A 25224-nucleotide genomic window follows, 5' to 3' on the forward strand; every position below is an offset into this window, starting at 1 on the left:
CACATGGCAAGTCTCCTGACTGACTTTACAGAGAAACTGTGCCTCAAGGGAAGGAGGAAGAAGAGAGAATGCATCTGCCCACTTCCCTCCTGACTCCCATTTTCCATTAGTCAAAGTCTGACCTGTGGGTAGTTAGCCCTCACAGATTGTTGCCACTTTCAGCCTCTTTGACATCCTCTTGGAAAGCCAGATTCCTCAGCCTGCTGTGCAGCATTTCGTTCTAGTCCAGAAAAGACAGGAGAAGCTACACAGCCCAGCCCTCCCAGTGACTGGTCAGCACCGGCTGCTGGAACCACCTGGACCCGCAGCTGAGACTGAGGCAGAGCAAGTGGCTGAGGGTCCAGGAGACACTGGTGCAGAGTGACTCTGAGGAAGCACTCAAGTGGTTCTGATACACTTCCCCTGGCTCTCCAAGCTTCTCACTTTCTGCTTTGGTGATGTTTTAGCACTTAGTCAATACTCTCCATGCATGGACTTCTAGTGTCTACTGTGTGTGGTTCTCCTCTTCTCCCTTGACACACAGGAAGGTGACACTTCCTGCCTCCTTCAGTCAGGTGGGGTCATATGACTGGTTCTGGCTAGTAGTCATGAGGGGAAGTACCGTGTGTGCTTCTGGGCCAAAGCATGTAAGAAAGAGTGTAGGTTCCCCCCCCCTTTTTTTTTTCTGCTGCAGCATCCCTGGAAGCCATGCTGAAATAGTGGAACCTCAAGGAGGGTGGTGGACGGAGTCCCGGAGACAGCGTGTGTGGAAAGGAGCTGTATTCATATGTCATTAGTCAGACTTAGCCCATAAGCAACAGGAATCTTCTCTAATGAACTCAGGCAAACTTCAGAGGGAGGCTGGAGAGGTAGATTCAGAGAGCAGGCAGGAACCAGAAACTCGACAATAAGAATCACAGTCAAGTTCAGGCCGTAGGAACTATGTAGCTGAGACACTGCTGCCAGCCGCACCATCCCTGCCTCGATGGCCACCACTGCTGCTGGATTCTCTCTGCTGCTGGAAATAATTTCTAAATAATCCCTGTGTCTTTGTATCACTGCTTTCAGGGTGAAAATAGTAAGAGGAGACATTATCTCAGCTGATATCCCAATATCACATGTTCATACCTTTGCCACGAGACAGGTAGGGAAAAGGGACGTCTGCCTGATGCTCTTGCGTCTCTCCAGTACCACACACTGGGGCGTTCCTGTAGATAGGAAGGAACTCAAACACTGAGCAGCCAAAAAAATAATTACAAATTTTAAAATTCTGTAAATCTCCACTGCAGCCCATTCTGCTCTACTTGTTCTGCAGTGCCTGGCTACGATGTTTTCTTACAGGAGTCAATGAATCATTATTTGTGATTGATAGAGTTAAGTAGTTTAAATTTAACTAGATATATAGGACGTAAATGGGAAGCTACAGAATTCAGCACCTAAATACTGAGTCTGTTTCTGAGGAGCACACATCAGGATTTAAAAAGAAACTGAGAAACAGAAAGTTCTAAGTCAATGGTGCCTATTAAGATAGTTATTACTATCCTACCTCCTAAGCAGAGCTTTATCATTTCTGTGTGGGCCTAGCTATCTGCTTGCTTTTTCCCTTTGAAGTCCTATTTTCTGGGAAAAACAGAAAGCACCAGATCAGAGCATTTTTCTCTCCACTTCTTTGTTGGAATAAACACATGATGCCAGTTTTCACATCAGCTCAATAGCTTACATGCCTGAGGTGACTGTTTCCCAGTCTCTGCAGAAAGCTTGAAATTAAACTTTAAAAAGATCCATATCCTTTCTCATTGGGGCTCTCTCTACCATACAGTATGTCATTATCTATTTGAAGACACCAATCCAGAGGAAACAAAGAAATTCTAGATACACAGATAAGAGGTCATTAGGAAGTTGTTAAAGATACATAAGGTATTTCCATACCCTTTTGAGACTCCCATAAAACTTTACTTGGTGTGAAAACAGAATACGGATATCGATGGACCCATCATCTGACAGGTTAGCACATTTTATCTCTTAAATTCTTGAAAGGGGTAATTAAACGCTGAACCTAGAGTTTGAGGAAGATTGTATTGGTTGTTTGTGTAGAAAGAACTGGAACAAGGTGAGTGAAGGTAAGTGATAAAGACCAGATGTAGGCTGTGGAGATAAAAAGACAGCATATGTCCAAGAAAGGTCCAGGGTCTTATCCAGCAGGATGTATATGACAGCTGCCAGTGGGGGGAAGTGTACCACTGGAAGCAAGAGGGCTTCAGACAGGCACACATTCCAGCTCTCAAGTTGCAACAGAGGGTGACATCCTCAGGGTGAGTGCTGAGATAGTGATTGTTTTGGCAATAATCAGCAGGGCAACAGAGGCAGCGCACCCCGGGGGAACAACCTGAGAGTGTTCACTCTTCACTCATTTTCCTAAAAATGTATGGAATGGTTTCAAGTGTCCTGACTGAGGACAACCAAGGGAACAATTAGTTTTTTTGTTTTTTGGGGGGTTTTTTTGCCCTTAATAACAACCATCATTGATTGAGTGGCTACTGTGCGAGGGCCATTATATAAGTACTTAACATGTACTGCCTCATACACTGTTTATATAATTTTTACAGATGAAGAACTGAAGCTCAGAGAGGTTCTATAATTTTTCCAGGATCCCATAGCAAATAAGTGGCAGAACTAGGAACTGAATTTAAGGAAACCTGATTCTAAGGGCATCCTCTGTTTTCTGAACCACAGTGTCTCAAAACAAATGTGCCGAAAGAGTGGGTACTTGACATGTAATTTAAAAATAATGGTTGTGAATTACATTGACGGATGATTAGAATGGTATTTCCTTTGGCGGCATACTAACTCACCAACAACAAAGCAAAAAGCATTTCCACAGTAATATTGTCACATTTAAAAAATAAATTTAGGAATCTTCTATCAGTGGTACTGGAGAATTCTGGTTATAATTGTACGACAACCTAGTCGTCATTTTGTAGATAAGTATTCCTTACTCAATATGAACTTCTGCATGGAAAAAATCAGTTTCTAACATGTTACCTAAATGCCCCCAAACAACGGTTAATTATGCATAATTAGGTAGAAATACTGCTTCCTGGAGAATGTGTTTGTCTTTTCCTTTTGTAATGATAATGTGACTTTCTAAGTTTCTCTTTTTGCCCTAGCTTCCAGAGCCAAATCTGATACTCGACAACAAAAATATGTATTAATAATCTGTATGTTTAGAAAACTCACTTTTTCTTATTTTCCTTGATTCTGATTTTTATTTAATCTTTCACTCATTCAGTAACTATTTGAGTGCCTAGTGCACATCAGACATTTGGCCAAGTATGGTGGATACAAAGATGACCTCATAGTCTAAAGAGAAAACTTAACATGAAACAACTAACTGGAAGACAGCGTAGTAAATACTATCATAAAATTATGCACATGGAACAGTAGTAAGAAAAGAGAGAAGAGTCAGATTGATGAGGGGTTTTCAGTGAGTTGGATCTTACAGTTTGGGACTGAGTTTAATGGATGGATGGTTGACTGAGAGTAAGGGGTGGAGAAAGAGCATTGCAAGTAAATTTATAATTATTTGGCTTTTATTCACCTTATTGGGTAGATATATTTCATTAAAAATTTCTTTAAATCCTTCTGAAAAAGAGATGGAAGATGATAGAATAGACAGATAGACAGGCAAATTTTCATGCCAGTGGATTGTTATGCAGTTGGGGCAAAATAGAGGCAGGCAGCCAGACGGCCTCATCACAGACTCAAGAATGAAAGGCACGTTAACTAGCAAATCCAGAGCTCTTCAGTGTCCACTTAGTGAGGAAGTTTGAAGCTGATCCTGTTCATCTCTCCTCATTGCTCTTTTTCTCCAGAATCTCACCATATTCTTCTATTCTCTAATTGCTCTCTCAGGACGTGAGTATAAGTCTTAACAGATTTTTCCGTTTTTATTTAGTAACGATAAATGCAGTTCGGTTCAGTCCTTGAACCCATTGTTAGTGATGCTACTTTTTCTCACATAAGGAAATGTGCCGCCTTAGATGCTGAGGCAGTTGCATTGCATTGTGCCAAGGGCACACAGTCAGCCTGACTCTGCTCTAACCTGCCTATCCGTTCTCATTCCTTTATGTTCTCTTTGCTTTCAGGAGAGCATAGAGTAAAAAGCATGGATTTTAAGTCAGATCTGACTTTGAATTCATGCTCACCTACTTACTACCTGCATCATCTTGGGCAAGTTATATCCGAACCTCAGTTTGGGATGACCCTAAATCAGCCTTTCAGAACTGGTGAAAGAATAAATGCAAGAAGTCTAGCAGGTTGCCTGGCATCTGGTAGCTTCAATACATTGTAGCTGCTGCTGAAGTATTGGGGCTGCTTTGCAGCTCATCTTATTACTGTCACAAACAGATTTCGTTTTTCTTAACCTTTTCCCCTGCTCTTACAATAAGTTTTTTCCAGAGCATTATACTGACTGAATATCATGTTTACTTTTAAAGGACTCCACTTTTCCAGAGATTTCAGCTTCCTTCTCTTCTACCTCGTCAGCCTCTCCGTAGCTGCCAAGTCTTCCACTAGTCAAGATCCTATCCCTCTGTTCTGTTTGTCCACATTAGAACATAAACTCCCCAGGGAAGAAAACTTGTCTTTCTACATATTTGTCAAGTATTGTATACATTTAAAGCACTAAATACATAACAAATATTATACAGTCAAAATACCTTGCGAGTTGAGTCAGTACCTTCGGTATTATCTCTAGGCTCTAATCACGCCAATTCTATGGACATGAGATGTATAAACAGAGGCCAGGCTACAAAATAATGAAGTTGGGTTTTTGGCCTCTGTACGTTGGTAACCAATGGATGGGTAGCCAAGGTGTCTCCTATCCTGCTCTCTGTAAGAGCCGAGCCTCAGCTGTCACACTAGGGATCATACTCACAGGGCTACCAGTGGCTTAGAGACAAGCCCAGTACATCCTCCTTCCCCTGCAGCCTCATCCACAGCCAAGCTGCTAACACCGCTCAGGTGCAATTTCTCCAGCACGAGTACGTTGTGCTTCACACCGCCTTGCCTGTGTGTATGTTGTTTCCTAATCATTGTATGGGTCTGGCTCTGTCTCCTTACCTTATCTCTAGGCTCCTAGAAAGTGCCTTTTCCTTCCTTTTTATTCCACTGCAATGTTGAGCACTTAATCTGTGCTCAAGAATTATTTGTTTTGACTTGAAAACAAATATGATGATCCCTCCCTGTGAGGTTTTGACTGACATTTCCCTTCTTTTTTAAATGTTTTCAAATTGTGTATATAAAATATTTCCCACATACAGGAAAGAACTAAAAGATAACATGAAACTTATGGACCGCGTACCTGGATTAAACAAATGTTAATATTTTCCCATATTTTCATTATCCCTCTCTTTTGTGTTTAAATGCTACAGATAGAGAAAATCACTCCTGTTCCTTCTCTCTCCCACCTTCCCTCAAGACAAGATATCTTCAGTTGCTCCAGTTCATTCATATCTCAGATTTTAAACTACTATGTACATAATTATCTATAAATTATGTATTCTTGTCTCAGGTGTTTTAAAATTTTACATCCGTGATGTTACTGTATACACCTTGCTGCATCTTGCTTTTTCGTACAAGATTCCATTTTTGAGATTTGTCTGTGTTGATGTGTGTGGATCTAGTTCATTGATTTTAGTTCCTGAATAGCAGTCCCTGGGTATATCCACCCATTCCCCTTTGGAGGGGCAGTTGGGCCATTCAACCCTTTTTGCTGTCCTAAGCAGTGCAGAAGTGAACGTTCGTGAACATCTGTAAACGTGGCTCCTGGGGCATGAACTTCTCCAGGCAGAGTTTGGTGCATCGCATCTTAGGCTCTGAAGCTCAGTTGCCTCCTCCAAATCCAAGCTCCACCACAAAGTCAAACAGGGTGACCTTGGGCATGTTACTGATTTCTCGGTGACTGGATAAGTTAGGATAATGATAGCACCTCCTTCGAGAGAATAAGGCTGTGCGGCAGTCTTAAACAAAGTTAAGCACTCTGTGTAAGACGGCAATTGTTATTATTGGGGAATGACACCTGGAACAGGTTCTGAGCATCTGTGGCTTTATGAGGCATTACCAAATTGACTTCCAGTTGATTGTAATAGTATACACTCTCAGTAGCACTATCTGAGGTTTTGTTCTCACCAGGACTCGGCGTTAGCAATGTGGCTTCTTCATCTTTTCAAATACGGGAAGATCCAAGAATAAGAGAATGGGAGGAAATAGAGGCGTGTGCGGGCAATAAATGATCAGAAGGGTCAGCTGATAAGCAGGAGGGAAAGGAGTCAGTGGGAGATTTAGGAAGGTGGGGAAATGTGAATTATGTTAGGTGGGAAGTAAAAATCATGTAGAGTCAGACCCAGTGGAAGCTCTGGAGCCCTACAGGGAATAAGACATGATACAGAGATACGTAACATTCACAGAGGGAGTGTCTACAGTGAGGGGAGGAGATACTCAGTTGACAGCAGATCTTTTGGGACTCTATTAGTGACTTCTCAGAGAGAATCTGAGTTCTCTTGGGTGGTGTTAAGTAGGGACAGGAGAGAGAGTACCGAAATATCAGGGTTTGTAGAATAGCTGAGATGAGGAGACCAACTTTCAGGGAAAGAAGTCAACTATAAATAGATTTTTTTCTGGAGGCCAGTAGACCAGAGTCAGTTCTGTGATTCAGCATCAGCAGAATCTGGTTTGTTTCTTCCCCTCAGTTTCTGCAGCCCTTGCTGCCCTCCCTCTTCTGATTCCATCATACCAGTGTGGCTGTGGTGACTGATAACACTGTACTGACAAATTCACGAACTTGCTCAAGATTGTACATCTTGACAATAGTGAAATCAAGACCAGAGCCTAGGTGTTCTGATTCCAAGTCTAGGGCTTTCTGCATCAAAAAGAATTGATAGTCATCTTAAAGTTTTTATTTTCAAATCTTTAGAGGGTCTTATTTTTCTCCCAAGACAAACACAACTCTTCTTTTTGACTTTCAAAGTCTTTCATCAGTTAACTCTTGCTTCCTCTCCATCCTATTTCCTGACACACTCTCAGCCACACTCTCACTCTCCACCCAAAGCATGCCTTGATTTGCAAGTTGACCAAGTTCATTCCCACCTCTGTGCCTTTGTTTATGTCATTCCCCTCTCTTTGAGAAATTTCTCTTCTTTTTCCATCATCCTTCTAGGCCCTGTTCCGAGTCTTATATGTCCTGTGATTGCTTCAGTGCACACTTTCTGACTGCCATAGTGGCTGTTGCATCATGAAATATGACTCTATTGTGCTTTCTCTTGAATTGTCCTCAACTTTTTACCCTATGCACCAAAATACAGAGCAAATCACTGCAGGCAGGGGTTTGTTTGCTTTGTATTTTTTACCAACTACTTCTGTTTATGTAAAGGGATTTTCAATTACCCTTAGCTTAACACTGAACATATATTAGGCCCTCCAAAAAAAAAATGATAACCAATGACACATGAAAGAATCAGAAGTAATAGGAAATACAAAGTATGAAGACTTGGAGGTTAGGATGAAATCAGTAGTCAAGATCAAAGTGTTGGGCATGATAGAAAATTTAAATGACAAAGTTGGAAGGCAAACTGGTTGAAAAGATACAGAAACAAAGACCAGAACCAGACTGAATCATAGCCTTCTCTGTTCCTTCTATGATGGCTCTGGCTTTCTGACACTCTGCAGAACAAGGGAAGTGACTTCTAATCACTGCTTAACAAACAGACTCCCCCCTGCTCATAAATAATCAGTGTTATCTGCAGATGATGATCAAATTGTGTGCTCATGCAGCCCAAGTTGTACTGAGCATTTTAGGAAAGGATGCAAAAGATTGTGTGCATATTCAATTTTCTAAATTTAATGAGCATCTTGTTGATGGAGAGATATCAAGAAGGACATGACCCCTGCCCTTGGGGAGCTGAATGTGTGTGTAGTCAGGGAAGGTGCTCATTTATGTACAAGTAAATTGGTCCTTTGCAGAACAAAATGTGAATAAATCTAAGTTCATGTAACACAAATATATGTATTTTCATGTTGAGGTAACACTGATAAAAAGGAATAAGAATTAGGTGGAGGATTTGCAAAACAAAGTCAGTAAAAAAGATGAACATAATTTCACATAAAAGGGGAAAATGTTCTGACATGCACAAGGTATTGGAAACGGAAGCACATAACTTATCACACTGCACCTGCTAGAAAATATATTATTAGTATCAGTATTGGTATCCCCATTTGATAATAGGAGATGGCTGGACATTTAAGTTAACCTTTCCTAAATCATACAGCAAGTTACTGGCATAGCTAAAACCAGTGATGTTTTGGAGCAGTTTACATCACGAAACACTGAAGCTGTATATTTTTTCAATACATGCAAGTACTCGGAGGAACAACAGTGAGTGGAACACTGAAGTATACTGCTAAAAATGCTTGCTTTACAGATAGTGCAAATAACAGAACAAGAAGCCTTCTCATTTCCCTAGAGCAGAAATTCAGAGAGTATTAAAAAAAAAAACAAACAAGAATCATTAACAATATTTCCTGAGGGAGAATATAGACTTCCAGACTGTGCCAGAATTCCACATTACTACCCGAATTCAGAGATTAAGGGTGTGTTTTGCCCACACCCTACATTTTTGGGAACACAAGCTCTGCCATTATGTAAGGTCTACTGAGGAGGATAACTTGGTTCATCCCTTCATGGGAGAGTCCTTATTCCGATCCCTGATTCATATATATACATATTTTAAATATATCTCATCCAGTAGCCAAACTGATAGATTATCATTCAGATTAACACGGATCTATTTATCTCTATGACTACCAGCTCCTGTAAGTGGCAGCACTTACACAAGACAGAAAAATCTCTTGGAATGACCAGCTTACTTCTTTTGGTCATCTACGGAGCCATAAAATGGGAAGGGTCCAGAATAGAGGAGTGACTGATTTTAAATACGATGTAATTTTCCTCCCAGACCACTACTGAGAGCCTCGCACACTGCAGTATAGTATGGGCCTTTGTTGAGGCTTATATTTCCCACCTGTATTTCTTTTTCTTTTTCCAGCAACAGTCTGTCTTTGTGCCAACTCCTAAATAACCATAAATTTTGTTCTTATAAACCTTAATGAATGCTTGGCCAAGATGCTGTAACTATTGGCTTCTACACTGGAGCATAAATGGAAAGGGGGAAAAAAAGTGTGCACTGTGAAAAAGTGGATAAAATGGAAAAAAGATCACAGCAAACCCAAAGTCGCAATTTGCCTTTAATGTGAAGGAGGCCTTGTTTTCACGGTGTGGCAGCTTTCAGGGGGTTTAATCTCAAAGTAGCTGATCAATTTAAGGTAAGTGGCAGGCATTTGGCCTGGTTCCCAGGCCTTGCTTTGCTGCTCTGAGAAAAGAAAGGATTCAGTCAGACACACAGACAACAGGCATCATCAGCGGCTCCCACATTCCAAGCATTTTAACACAGATTAGGTTGGCATGATTCTACTGTTTACTGAAATCTCCTAGGTGTTGCGTTTTTCCTTCTCCTTGCCACGGTTATCCAAGATGGTTTTCTCAGGTCAAGACCTTCATATGCCAAATAGCTTGCAGGGCTGCGAGGGAAAAAAGAAGAGTATGGGTCAAGACTTCTGATTAAAATGCTATTTCACTTGCTCACTGCAAAATATGAGACTTCAGACAGCAGGTAATTGAGCACTGAACTTTTTGCCTTAGGCGTACATCGAGACAGGAACTGTTTTACATGCATTCCTGAGGGGGGAAAAAAACGAAGATAATTTCTTTAACAAGGACAAACTTAATTCAGCTAGAAATGCCCAACGGATTAACTAGGTGATTTGTAGTTATTTTCTCTTCAGATTTTATAAGCATGAGCCTGATAAATACGTTAAGGAGTATTATAGCCAGTAGAGCTGATTTTTTAAATTAACATTTTCATATTAAATATTCTTTATTTTTTTCAGAACAGCAATATTAAATAGGTTCAACAGATCCCTTACAGCTTTTTCATTTTCTTAGCAAAAGTGAATTTTCTTAATCTATTTGAGCTATAGCCTAAGTTAAATAAAATATGCATTCAGTTAATCAGACCAAAAAAAAAAAAAAAGCGTGAGTTGTCTCTCATGTATTTTTGGCTATATCATGCTTTATACAAATTTTGTATTTTTAAATACATTTTCACTGTCTTACTTTAATATATTCAAGAACCCTCTTCCTTTAGTCATCCTCATGTAGGATTTCCTCATTTTTTTTTTCTTTCTAAGAATTTGATGAGAGTAAATTAGTATGGATTTTAAAAAATATTTTTCCAGCTATTAAACTTTTTGAAAGTAATGTCCCAATTATTATGCTTTCTAAATCCAGATATGCCTTCGTAACAATTAATAAATTTACATTGACGTATTTCTTCCAAAACTAATATTGTTGTGATCAAGTAATTTATATTAAGAATATGTATTCTTTTCTATAAGGGTTAGCTTAGAATTTAAGGCAATCATATGCATTTTTGATTTCAGTTGTTCCATAGACAAGTGTGTTTTTCAAAAAGTAAAATGTCTCCTCATCAATTAAAGAAAAAGAAGGAGATAAATAAGAAGCAGATAGCAACCACCATTCTGCTGCTCCTGGATGTGTCTTGTTGACATGTGATGCCTGGAACGGCAGCAGCCATCTTGCAACCGTGCAGAGAGCTAGCCTAAGAGACCAGCCTGACATGCTGAGGATGGCAGACAGGGAAGGTGAACAGAGGATGGTTCTCAATCATGCCCCTGAGCCACAGAGCCAACAATCCTGGGACCACCCAACTCAGAACTTCTTCTTACATGAGATAATAGATTCCCTTTCATTCATGCAACAGTATTTACTGAGCACCTACTATGTAGGATGCTCTAGGTGCCCTGTTCTAGGTGTTTGGAATATCTCAGTAAATAAAATACACAAGACCCCTACCCTTGTAGAGCTAACACTCCCACTGAGTAAGATAATACATTAAAAACATAAATAAGAAAATACTACCATATGTTAGGAAGTATTAAGCGGGGAAAATATAAACGTAGAACATAGTAGGAAGGATCAGGAAAGCAGGAGTGGAGGGGACAGGTTTCGGTACTGAATGAAGTGAGGGTTGGTCAGCCTCAATGAAGAAGTGAGATTTGAACAAACACTTGAAGGAAAACAAGGGGATATTCTTTAAGCCAGTAGGAGGTGGGTTTTTTGGTTTTTTATTTTTCTTGTTTAAAATCCAATAAAGGAGACGTAGAAGTGAAGAGATCAACAGATCAAGATATTGAGAGAGAGAGAGAGAATGAGATAGAGATTTGGAATATATCTGATGCCAGTTCCACTTCAGTTCTTCCTAATTCCTGTCAACCAAAACATTCCTTCCTTTGCCTAAGTTTGACCTGGGTTTCCATCACTTGGCTCTGAAAGGGGACAGACTAGTACATTTTAAGTTGGTCACAAATAAACTATCTCTGGGTCCATGAAAAGCAAATCCAAATAGATACGGGGCCACAATTCCATCCTGTATGTAATAAGCTTTATTTTCCACACTGGGGGTGTCTAGGCAGTGGTCATCAAGACAGTGTGGTAATTGTAAAGAGTAGACAAATCAGTGGAACAGAAATAGAGAGCCCAGAAGAAGACCCCCATAAATATAGTAAACTGATCTTTGACAAAGGAGCAAAGGTTATATAATAGGACAAAGACAGTCTTTTCAACAAATGATGGTAGAACAACTGGACATCCACGTGGAATGAAAGGAAGAAAGTTAGAAAGTTAGAAAGGAAGAAAGAAAAAGAAAGAAAGAAAGAAAAAGAAAGAAAGGAAGGAAGAAAGGAAGAAAGGAAGAAAGAAAGAAGGAAAGAAAAAGAAAAAAAAGAAAAAGAAAGAATCTAGACAAGGACCTTACACCCTTCACAAAAACTAACTCAAAATGAAACATAGGGCTAAATGTAAAACACAAAACTATAAAACTCCTAGAAGATAACATAGGAGAAAACCTAGATGACCTAGGTTGGGTATGGCAATGACTTTTTATATAAACACCAAAGGAGCAATCCATGAAAAAAGTAATGGAAAGCTGAGCTTCATTGAAATTAAAAGCTTCTGCTCTGCAAAAGACAACATCAGAATGATAAGACGACCCATAGACTGAAAGAAAATATTTGCAAAAGACACATCTGATAAAGGACTGTTATCCTAAATGTACTAAGAACTCTTAAAATTCAACAATAAGAAAACAAACAACCAGATTACAAAACTGATCATAGACCATAACAGACACCTCACCAAAGAAGATACACAGATGGAAAATAAGCATATGAAATGTACTGTAATGGTGGATAAATAACATGATTCATTTGTCACAACCCAAAAAGTGTACAGTGCAAAGAGTGAAGTATAGTGTAAACTATGAACTTTACTTAACAATAATGAATCAATATTGGTTCATCAGTTGGTTATCACACCAATGCAGGATGTTAATAATAGGGGAACCTGGGGTTGGGGGGTGGTATATGGTAATCTATTCTTTCTGCTCATTTTTCCATAAATGCTAAAGTTTTCCTAAAACTGCTTTTTTTTAAAGCCAATTTTTTTTTGTAAAAGCACTAACCATAATAGGAAAGATTTTGACTTATAATTTAAAACTTCTATTCATCAAAAAAATCATTAAGAGAATGAAATGGCAAGATACAAAGTGGGAGAAGATATTTTATGTGTATAAATCACACATAGAACTCATATCTAGAGTATATAAAGAACTCTTATAAATCAATAAGAAAAAGACTGAGTTTTTTTAAAGAAAGTGTAAAAAAATAGGAATAGGATTTTTATAAAAGAGGATATCCAACTGGCCGATGAACATGAAAAGGTGCTCACCATCATTAGTTATCAGGAAAATGCAAGGTGAAAACATAACAGGATATCTCTACACACATCCCAGAATGGCTGAAATTAAAGAGGTTGACAATGCCAAGTATTGGGATATAGAGCAACAGAAACTCATGGAATGCTTGAGAGTGTAAATTACTAAAAACTATTCTGGAAATTTTGTTGCCAGTTAAATTAAGCTCATGCCCACCCTATGACTTAGCAGTTCAACCTCTAGGTGTAAATCCAAAAGAAATGCATACATATGTGCAGAAAAAGATAGTTACAGGAATAGTCATAGTCTATTATTCTTAATAGCACCAAACTAAAAGCAACCCAAATGTCCATTAACAATAGAATGGATAAATAAAGTGTGGCATGTATAGCAATGAAGAAAACTATTTCTGTGTGCAACAACATGGATGACTCTCAAAGATACAACATTTAGCGACAAAAAGAGGACATGCTATATAACCTCATTTACATAAAGTTTGAAAACAGGCAACACTAACTTATGGTAGGGGAAATCTGTGTAGTGTTTACCTTTGGAGGATGAGAACACAAAGTAAGCCTTTGTAGCATTGGTAATGTTCAATATCTTGCTTTCTATGATAAGCTATAAACTTAAGATATGTGCCTTTTTCAATCCGTATGTTAAATTTAAATTAAATAGGTAAAGCAAAATATATATAGTTGCCTAAATCAACCAACCATTAATTAAAGCCATGAGCCATAAAAGTTTCTGGGTTACTTTGAGTGTTGTCATTACAATAAAAAGGGAATTATTTCTTCAACATAACCATTCAGATGGGGTCACAGTACTTCAGTTTTGAAAGTAACATGTGATGATCTCTAATTTCTAAGACTCCAAGCTCGCATTCCTAACTCTAAGGTAAATGCTGAGAACTTTCTCAGACCATGATTCACTCTTACTATAGACAGTCCATTATTTTGGGGCCTGACAAGTTTTTTGTTATTAACAATATCAATAATAATAGTTAATATTTTAGGGACCCTTACTATATACTGCCACCATAATGAGTGCTTGCATGCAGTAACATATTTAAGTCTCCCACTAACCCTGAGATAAATATTACTAAGCTACTTTACAGATGAGAAACTAGGTTGAGAAAACTTAATAAATTTTCTCAAGGTCATTGTATCAGTCAGTATCCTTAGTTACATTTAAAAGAAACCAAAAGTTTGGTTTAAGCCAAAAAGAATGTATTAAAAGATCATTGTATAGCTCGAAGAATTGCCAGCATGGCTGGGTTGAAGACTCTGCAGTCATGAACAATACTCCAAGTCAAGTCATGGAAAGTTAATGCCCAGCACTGGACAGTGTAACCCACTCTGCCACTCTGTCAGCCCAAGAACCCAGACACAGCCACCAGCAGAACTGCCAGTGCTCTGCTGGAGCTTGCTGTGAGTGCTGCCACTCTTGCACCACAAAGCTGACCCTTACTTCCCGCTGCATCAGTCACATTAAGAGCACAAGATTCATGCCCTGAGGCAAAAAAGAATGATACGTGCACACTTCTAAAAATGATGTGTCTGGGAGTGGTGAGCAGGGACTTAAACCCAGCCAGCTTGGCTCCAACACCCAGGGGCTCAACGACTAAACTAGGCTGCCTCCAAATTAGTGATGTTACTTTATCATTTTGAAGACCAGGTGAGGCAAGCAAGTATTAAAATGCCCAACAACACTTCAGACCACCTTATCATGTAGATCAGAAAGCTTCAACATTTGCTGCTTGACTGATTTAGAAAGACAGAATAAAACTACTCATATGCAAATTGGGCGTCTGAAATCACCAAGGGCTTTAATGAAGGCAAGTGGGGTGGACTGGGTATGACAGCTCATCAAGAAGCATCAGTGCACCATGTGGGGCCATGTGGCTGCAAGCTGACTCAAATTGGTGGTGGAGAAGAGGGGGGGAGCGCTTCTGAATCACCGAGACCACATCCTGCCCCTCCCTCATTTTTTCCCCTGGAAGCTGCCCATCAATCTTCTTGTGAGATCTCACCCTAAGCCTGGGGCTCAGGTATTTGCACCAAATGTCTGTGAATGTCTAAGAAGTCCCATTTTCCAGGAACATTTGGCCCTGGTTGTTTCAGTGGCGTCTATGTGTGAAGTTGACTATGACTAAGTGTGAAACTGATAGTCTGTGCATGAGGACTCAGAGCTCAATTCAGATCATTTATTTATTTTTCACTGTGTTTTGGTGGACACAAACTAACATCTAACATGATGGATGCTTGCCTTTAACCAATTTTTTTTAGTTTATTTGAACTGAAAGAAAATTCTTAATCACAATGCCATTGAGATAACTAACTTGGGAGAAATGTGTTCTTTTTGAGAATTGTGTCACAGACACATATTCATTATAGCCAAAGACTAAGCAGGCATCTCATCCTGCTCTGATTCATCTTAGAAAAACATGTGGTAGGCAATTCAAAATCCTCCCCCGTTTACTTTCAAATAAAGAGTAAGAGGAAAGGTCAATTTTCTTTTCTTTTCTTTTTTTTTTTTTTTTTTGTAAAGGCAATTTTATAAAATTAGTATCGGTTGGGGCTTTTTTGTTTTGTTTTGTTTGGGGCTTTTTGGGTTTCCACTGAAGACAGTAGTGGGAGTTAGGATTACAAAGGCTGAAAAAGGTAGTCAGCGTATGGAGGAATTTGAAAGTTCAGATGAAAGAGTTGGAACTTTCCTCTGTAGTCAGGGAGTAATACATAAAAGTTTTTAAAATCTAATTTATTTTAATGACTTCTAAGTCAAATACAACAAACCGAAAAGTGTGGAAGTCACATGTAAATTTAATTTACAAAATGATAAGGCAAAATCTGTGCAACCATCATAAGTGATGGGCTGGAGGGGATAGTTAATACTGTGATGGTAATTGTTTGCAATTATAAATGTATCACATCAACACATTATACACCTCAAATTTACACAATGTTATATGTCAGTTATATCTCAACAAAGCTAGGAAAAGAAAAAAAAAAGAGAAATAGAAGACTGCCACCACCTCAGGAAGGTCCCTAGTGACATTTTAAAAAATTATTAGAATACAAACAAAGCATAAGACGTGTATTTTCAGTTTAACATGTTATTACCATCAAGGTAAAAAAATCTAGGATCAACAGCATCCCAGAAGTCTCCTGAATTCACCTCCCCAATCACAACTCACTTCCTCCCCCACCCAGGGTAATCACCACCCTAACATTCGGATTAATCATTTATTTCCTTGATTTTCTTTATGATTTTATTCCCTAAGTATGCATCCCTAGATAAGGTAGTTTGAGTTTTGCCTTTTTTGAACTTTGTTTAAATGGAATCCTACTTTTTGTTTTCTTTTGTTTTCTTTGGTTTTTGCTTGTTTTGCCCAGCAATATTTTTTGAAAGTCATCCATGCTGATGTTTGCAATTAACGGTCTTTCACTTTCTTTATTGCAAACAGATTATTTATTCGTTCTATAGTTCTTACAAATTTGGGTTGTTTCCAGTTTGGGGCTGTTACAAACAATGCTGTGGCATATTTGTGTCTGTGTATGTGTATGTCTGTGTCTGTGTGTGTGTAACAGAAAAAGGGGGAATTAGATCTATCTAGCACAAGCTGAACTCAGATAGGGAGAGAAGAATCAAGGGGGAGCTTAGTCAGGAAGCTCAGTCGTATAAGATTTAACATTGGAACTTGGTGATTAATGAAGGGAATAAGAGAGGATAGATTCCTAGCAGTTCACCAGGTAAAATGTATGCTCATTTAAAATTTTCACAGATACTGATAAATTTCCTTTTTAAATGGTCTTATCAAAGCACACTCTTACCAAAGGACTTGTATATGAATAAGAATGCCCATTCCTCTGTATTTTTTGTCAACTTTTTGATATTACCCATCTTTTAAAAATTCGCTAAAATTATCAGGAAAAATAGCTATCATTTCAAATTTTGTTTTCTAAATTACTAAGGAGTTTGAATGTTTTCATACATTTTCTTCATCAGACTACTGTATTTTGTGTATGAATTGTCCATTCATATTCTTTGCCCATTTTTCTATCAGCTGCTTCTTATCTTTCTTGTTGATTGGGGTAACTCAATAAATTTTGAATATTAATCTTTTTATTATCTGTATTATAAATATATTTTACCTATATGTTGTCTCTCTTTGTTCACAGAGCCTTTTGTTGAACATAAAATTTTAATTTTTATATGTGATGGCTTCGATGTGTCAATTTGGCTAGGTACTTAATCCAGTTATTCAATCAAATACTAATCTTGGTTTTGCTATAAAGCTATTTTAAGATGTTATTTAAGCCCCTAATTAGTTGATTTTAAGTAAGGGGGATAATCAAGAAGAGGCTGATTCAATGAGTTGAAAAGCCTTAATAGTGGAACTAAGGCTTTTCCCCAAAGGAGAAAATATAGTTCCAACCTATCTGTGATATTCCCTTCCTGAAGATCTGCACTACTGATTTGAGACTTGCTTAGCAAGCCCCCCAAGTTATATACATACATACACACACACACACACACACACGTATACACATACATACATACATTTCCCCCTATTTTTTCTGCTTCTCAGGTTGAACCCTGACTGATACAGTGTAATATTTTTACATAGTCAATCTATCAGTCTATCAGTTTTTTCATTTATAGCATCCAGATTTCAAATGGTGCCAGGACAACTGGACTTCCATGAAGCTGGACCTTTGCCTTACATCCTATAAAAAATTAACTCAAAATGGATTAAAGACCTAAGTGTCAGAGTGGAAACTATAAAACTCTGAAAAAAGACTCGTATTTTCATGACCTTAGATAAGGCAATGATTTCTTAGATATGACACCAAAAGCACAAGCAAAAGAAAAATACATTGGATTACATCAAAATGAAAGACTTTTTGCTACAAAGATTACCATCGAAAAAGTGAAAAGAAAACCCACAAAATGGGAAAAAATTTGCAAATCATTTATCTGATAAAGGACTTGTACTTACTATATATAGCGGAGTCTTACAATTCAATAAAAAAAAGATAAATAACTTAATTTTTAAATGGGCAAAAGATCTGAATAGACATTTCTTCAAAGAAGATATACAAAGAGCTAATAAACATGAAAAAATGCTCAACATCATTAGCTACGATAAGTAAAAATCAAAACCATAATGAGTTACCATTTTATACCCACTAGATTGGCTATAATCAAAAAGACAGTAACAAGTATTGGTGAGAATGTGGAAAAATTGGAATCTTCAGACACTGCTTGTGGCAATGTAAAATGGTGCAGTCATTTTGGAAAATAGAATGGCAGTTCCTCAAAAAGTTAAACATAGAATTACCATGTAATGGAACAGTTCTACTCCTCAGCATATACCCAAGATAAATGAGAACGTATGTCCACACAAAAATTTGTACAAGAAAGTTCATAGCAGCACTCTTCTTAATAGCCAACAAGTGGAAACAACCCACATGTCCATGAACTAATAAATAACTAAAGTGTGGTGTATGTTTATACAGTGGAATAATACTCAACCAAAAAAAGGAATAAAGTACTGATACGTGTACAACATAGACGACCTTTGAAAAGATGCTAAAGAAAGAAGCCTGTCAAAAAGACCACATATTGTATGATGACATGTATAAGAAATGTCCAGAATAGGCAAATTTACAGAAATAGAAAGTAAATTAGTGGTTGCCTAGGGCTTGGAGGGTAGAGATTGGGGAGAAATAGGAAATAACTCCTAATGGGTACAGAGTTTTGGGAGGCAGCTATGGCAATGTTCTGGAATTAGTAGTGTTGGTTGCACAGCTCTGTGAATACACTGGAAAACCACTGAATTGTACACTTTAGATAGGTGAAGTGTATAAGTATGAACTGTGTTTCAATAAAGCTGTTAGTTTTTAACACGTAATAAAATTAAGTTAAAGACTGGATGCTGGGGGGGTTATAGCTCAGTGGTAGAACACATACTTAGCATGCATGAGGTCCTGAGTTCAACTCCCAGTACCTCCATTAAATACATAAATAAATAAATAAACCGAATTACCTAGCCCCCTCAAAAAAAAAAAAATGACTGGATAGCAGAAATACCCAGCCACAGCTCTACGGTGAGTGTAATGGGGTCACTATAAAGGTGGTCTATGGTTGAATATATGGAAACTGGTTAACTTTTATATCCAAGTCTTTATATAAAGTCCAAAGATTGCCGAGTTTTTCTCCTATAGTCCCCTAACCTTAAATTGAATTCAGTATAACACAATTCAGTATAACCAAAGCTTTGGGCCATTCTCTGGGAGTTTTGGCAGACTAGAAGACTGAACAAGATCATGGATAAAAATCAGGGATAGGCTAGTCTTTCCAAGTTACTAGACAAACTAAAAGGCAAAAAAAAAAAAAAAAAAGTCTTAAAAGTTTCAGCCTCTGAATTGCAAGCCAAACATAGTTCCTACAGTGGCTTCCCATCGAAAAGATTTTTCTATCAATAATAGCGGTTGTATGCCTACTGTGCACCACATACTACACTACGTGCTGGCAACGAAACAACGAGTAGGGCAAGTTCTCCACTTCTGAGAAGCTCCTAGCTAAAGGGGAGCAAATAATTGGAGTAAAATAACAGATAAATGCTGTAATGGAAGTATGGACTAGGTGCAGTGGGAGCAGAGAGGAGGGCACAGATGACTTTGCATGAGTGAAGCTGAGAATGCTTCTTGTGCAGGTGGCCTTCCAGCTGGGTCTTGGAGAATGCACAGAAAATGCCTGCAATGCCCTCTAGGCACTTTTTAAGTGCATATAAAATTCTTGTTATGCCATTAAGCCAATGTTTATATATGCCCTTATCTAAAAATGAAGCAGAACCAAATAAATACCAAAAAGGCACTAAATACTCCAAAAAGCTATTCAGAGAATAATAGACATGAGTATGTGGTTTGAGACATTTATAGGCATTCTTTATCCTGCATTTTTATAAGAACACAAATAATTAAGAATCTAATCTATTGTCTACCCTAATTTATCTCCTCTCAAGACTTTTCTGTTCTGTGTTGCTCTATTAAATAAATAACAGACTCATTTCTGTATGAAAGATTGGGCTGAACCATAAAATCATTTCATTATAGAAATAGAAGTGACTCCAGTATGTACTGTGTACATCTGAACTTTAGGCCTGTCTGGGTTTAATTACTCCTGGTTTAAAGTTTTTCTTTTCTTAAAATAGTTTAAAAGGATTTTCTACAACTTTCCCTGATAATCTGTCTTTTGTCATCTATGGTCTTAGATGTCATCTGTTAAGAGAAACAAAGTAGAGTTTTAATGTGCAATTACTAGTAAAAACAAACTGGCAACCCAAAGGAATACTAGGATGGAATGTCTCAAAAGCTTGAATTCCTCTGAAATGAGCGTATCAGCAAATGGTCTATGAACTTGTTTTGGCCCCCAAATATTTTACTCCACCTCCAAATGAGCAAAGTGCTTTTTTCTCAATATGATTTGTCAAGCAGTTACAAAGACACCCCACCATTTGATTTCCAGGCTGCCATCTCCTGCTGTGATAAAACTGAAATTTGTTCTGTTTAGTGGGAAGGGGGCAAAACCATGATAACAGGAATAAAATTTTTATTTTAGGAAAAAGTAAGAAACTCCCCTCTCACAGAAGAGAGTTTTCTTTTCTCCCATCCCTGGACTTTATTGCTAATGTCCTAGGAACAGACACCCTTTCTCACCTCCTATGCCTGGGTACACTCTAAATTAGCCAAATAGATTTACTATTTGTATTTGTGGGTTCCCTGTGTTTTTGTGCAGCTAATGGTGTTATATATATATGGTTTTGTTAAAACTACGTTTGCTATTCATTAAATATGCCTTTACTTTCCACTCCTCTCTACGTACTTTCTTAAGGTTTAGTCCTTGCTTTAATTCCTTTAAATTGTTTCAGTCTCCACCCCTCCTCTTTACAAGAGGATTGGCTTTGTTATGCTAAAAAAAGAAAAACTACATATCATGGAAATGTAGGATGAACTTTGAAGGTATCCAAAGATACTTGAAAGTGTTTTTCCCAATATAATTTGGCCACAAAAAATGGGATCAGAACAATCTTGGGCTTAAATTAGTGCTGAAAGTTTACAGACCTTCTACTAGTGGCATGTAATAATTGTTTCACTGGAAGTCAACTGAGTCACTGGTTTTATATGAGCAGTTTCCTGATGGACACAAAAGCAGAATGTTATTTCTTCTCAAAGGAAAGGTTAAGTGCGTATGACAGCCCAAGAATTGAGCAGAGAATTGGGGTGGAGGCCCAATTAGGGATCAGCAGGCCTCTGGCCTCCACCACCAGCTCTGTCCCCCGAGGCCTCAGACACTAGCCAACTCTAGTCTAACCACTTCTCAGGAGACTTCATGCCAAGAGCTTTGAAACCAGAGCCTCTCCCAGAGTAAATCCAGACCAAGCTAGTTCATCCTGGCCAACTCCTTCCAGAGAGGCTAGAGTTAGACTCTTCCCCTGAGTCCATGGTTTCTGAGAAGTGTGGTCAGTCTCTGGTGACTCCTTTCAAAGAGGTCCACCCCAGGATGCTACTATTTCCAGAATTGTGTTGGGACCAGACCTGAGACACAGTTAATTCAGGTAGACACTTCCTGAATAATTTCAGAGCACCTTGCTCCATCATTCATTCTTTAGGCAAGTTTACAGGTGGCCAGTCCCACTGTGCAGTGGGAAATTGAGCTCTGGCAGACCACACTGGCTATATCAGAGCCCATCAGAGAGTAGCACAGCAGAGTGACCAAGGGTTAGAGCTCTGGGCCCAGTTGTTTGATCCTGGGCAAGTTACATAACCTCTCTGTGCCTCAATACCTTCATCCATAAAATGGGCATAATAATAGTACTTACCTCATAGGAGGTTTTGAGGAATAAATGAGTTAATACATCAAAAAGTGCTTAGAATAGTTCCTCCAAACATGGTAAATGCCACATAAGTATTTGCTGTTGTTATTTTTGAGCATGGCCAACAGACGGGGGTATCTAAAAATCAGTCTGATATAATTAAAAACAAATGAAAGTGCACTTAGACTTCAGCTTTGATTGGATTTCCTTAGATATCTGGCTATAATATTACAGCATGCAGGCACATATTTGATTATTGTTCAAGAGCAACTATTCAAACACTTCTCAAACTGGTCTTAACACAAGATTATTCCAGGAGATATTCATTACGTGTGCCAGAAAACTTTTTTCCTGTAGCAAACAAAATTTTTTGTTCATCCATTAAACAAAATTTAATTGATTTCTTGATTCCAGGACTTCTCAGTCTTTCATGTGATGTATGCATTATGAAACCCTGGAGAGAGATTTGGTATGTAAGGTTTAACAAGTGTAATTGAATGCGGAACCCTTTGTTCTTAGAGTGCTGGTACATTCACTGTCTTCCCTAAACTGTGTTGCCAAAGGGCTGCTAGTAGATGATGTTGGGCAACTGACGGAAAGATTATTAATGTCAAGTAACATTTGCCTTCCTAATTCCTAATTGGCAGGAACAAATTATATCACACTGAAAAAAATTCACAAGTGTGGAAACCAATGAGCGGTTTCTAAATTTGGAGATTTCAAAGAACAGTAAAATCAATCGGTTGCCACTATTTTATTTTGCCGAGGAAGGCATTAATAAATTGTCATTTATTATTACCATTGTTTTGTAAAAGAAAAACATTTTAAAAACTAAAAAAAGTGAAGGAATAATATAACTTGAGTAAAGGGCAATTATTGAATATATTTAGCTATATAAAAAATTCACTACATTATTTGCATTTTTGTCATTTTGCCTTGAATCAGGAAAACCTTCTTGGTCTGTCATTTTGGGAATCCCTGATGTCTACAGCAGCACATGGGGCTTACCAAATTAACCCTGCATATTTCAGATGTGTTTTATTTTGCAAAAGATTGCTTCTTTCTTATTTATTGGCCCCATTGGTCACTGTTATGGAGTCCTCCATGTCTGGATGATTATCATGTGTCTGTCTGGATATTACAATCATGCAAAGAGACAGTGCTTTTATCTTGCTGGGATGTTAGGAACACTGTGGCAGTGGTAGGAGGAATGGGCCACTCCAGATATACTGCTGCCCTATAAACTTTTCCGTGTTTCTCTGGGCATTTCCTCCAAACTTACAACAATATCCTCTGGAAATCCCTTCTGTAATCAAGGAACACCCTCTCTTTTCTCAGAGTCTCTGAATGTATACCACCTTGCCTTAATTAAGGCATAGTTCTCCCTTGAGGAAGCTACAACTTCTGCAGTCTCTCAAGTAGAAATTACTCATTTCTCCTATTCCATCTCATCTAGAAGGAGGGGCCAATATCTTCTTTATTCCTCAGTACAACTTCCAGACCCTTCTCACTCCACTTTTGTATGAAAACCACTTGAAACACTCTCCTCTCAGACTTCAGGCGTACCCCTCCCCTCCTGGTTTCCTCCTACCTCTCCTGCTTTTAAGATTCCTTCATAGGCTCCTTCTCCACCATCCCTTCAAATATGGCATTCCTTGGTTTGGCCTAAGACTCTACTCTTTCTCACTTTATATTCTCTCTAAAATTTCTCATTTGATCTCCTAGTATCAATGATCATCTATCTGCTAATGAGCCTCAGATTTTTACCTCTTGTCCAAAGCTGTTCTGAGCTTCAGACCTATATCCTACTACTCGTCCTCCCACTGCGAACCCCACAGGTTCCTCAAATTCAACATGTTCATAACTTCTCTCCAAACCTGTGTTTTCTATTTCACACACTGCACCATCATCTGAACACCCAATGCTGAAAGCTAAGGGACATTTCTCCCCTTTTCCTTTACCTTCCCCAGTCCCAGAGCCAAAATCCCCCCTTTCCTGGAGATCAATCAAGTTAACCTTCCAAACATCTCTAAAAATCTATCATTTTCTCTTTTCCTGAACTAGCCCCTGCTCCTATGCAAGTTACCATCACCTCTTGACTGTATAACTGGAACTCCAGATTCACCCCTTAAGTATTGTTTCCACCCTGCAGAGTGATCTTCCTAAAACTCAAATCTGATTACAACATTCCCAGGCTTAAAGCCCTTCAATGGCTTCCCCTACTCTTTAACTGTTTAACATGACGTCAAGGTCCTTCATGATCTGGCCATGCCTGCTTCTACAGCCTGGGCTGTCTCTCCTCAACACCCAGTGACTCTCAGGTCTTGAAGAAGCCACACTTTCTTAGGATTCCAGGCCTCTGCCCAGATTACTCCCTTGTCCTAAACACTTCTCCCTACCACACACATACACCATCAAACTACACCTCCCTGTGCCCGGCTCATTTCTTTTCCTGTTTTAGGCCTCAGTTTGGATATCTCTTCCTCCAGGAAGTTTTTCCAGATGCCTCAACTCACTATGGACGTTAGGAGCCCCCTACTCTGTGCTCTCCTGGCATGCTATCCTTGCCCTGCTGTAGAATCTCATACACAAAACAATTATTATTTATTTGGGATTAGGAGATACAAACCACTATATATAGAATAGGTAAACAACAGGGTCCTACTGTATAGCACAGGGAATTACATTCAATATCTTGTAATAATCTATCATGAAAAATAATATATATGTATAACAGAATCACTATGCTGTACACCAAACTAACACAACATTGTAAATCAACTAAACTTCAATTTTTAAAAAAAAGCAAATTGATGTGATCAATTTCCTATATATAATAAACTTCAAGACCTCTTCATGAATTTAGAACAGGGGTCAGCAAACAAAGCCAAATCCAGTCTGTTGACTGTTTTGTAAATAAAGTTTTACTGGAACACAGCCACGCCCAGTCATGTACTATTGTCTATGACTACATTCACTCTGCAGAATTGAATAGTTGGCACAGAGATGGTATGACCCACAAAAACTAAAATATTTGTCCTTTAGCCCCTTATAGAGAAAGAGTATCGACTCCTGATTAAGAATATGGAAGTGGTAACTTGAAAGAGATTACATGCCACTGCCTTATAGTCACAAGAATACTCTATTACAATACATATTATTTGATTTTTCCTAAAGAATCTTATCACTCAGTTGCACAATATTCAGAGACAAGCAAACAGATATTCTCTTTCATTCATATTCTTCCACCTCCTTTAAAAATTTTTTTGCCTTGACTAAAAGGAGAATTCTGAAATAAGATTTCAGAATTGAATTTTACAAATGAAGAGCTAGAAAATCCCCTTTTATGCACAACTTTGATCACAGGGTGTCTGTAGCAAGCTAGTTCAAGAGGTTAGAGAGGGTTGCTACTGAACCACAAGTCAAGACTTTGACCCATAACTGGGTGCTGGTGTTTTG

The 25224-nt window shown here is 38.4% G+C and overlaps 1 long non-coding RNA gene across 1 annotated transcript in view; it reads right to left on the bottom strand.

Annotated features, from left to right (window-relative positions):
- Nucleotides 1–9261: 9261 nt before the first annotated feature.
- Nucleotides 9262–25224, bottom strand: part of LOC116281293 (uncharacterized) — a 52059-nt gene continuing 36096 nt past the window's right edge. The window contains exon 2 of the long non-coding RNA XR_004190710.2: nucleotides 9262–9612. This is a non-coding gene — a long non-coding RNA (uncharacterized lncRNA). The remainder of the gene's footprint in view (nucleotides 9613–25224) is intronic.

The sequence above is a fragment of the Vicugna pacos genome, chromosome 7, assembly GCF_048564905.1.
Source record: "Vicugna pacos chromosome 7, VicPac4, whole genome shotgun sequence".
Taxonomy (NCBI): Eukaryota; Metazoa; Chordata; class Mammalia; order Artiodactyla; family Camelidae; genus Vicugna; species Vicugna pacos.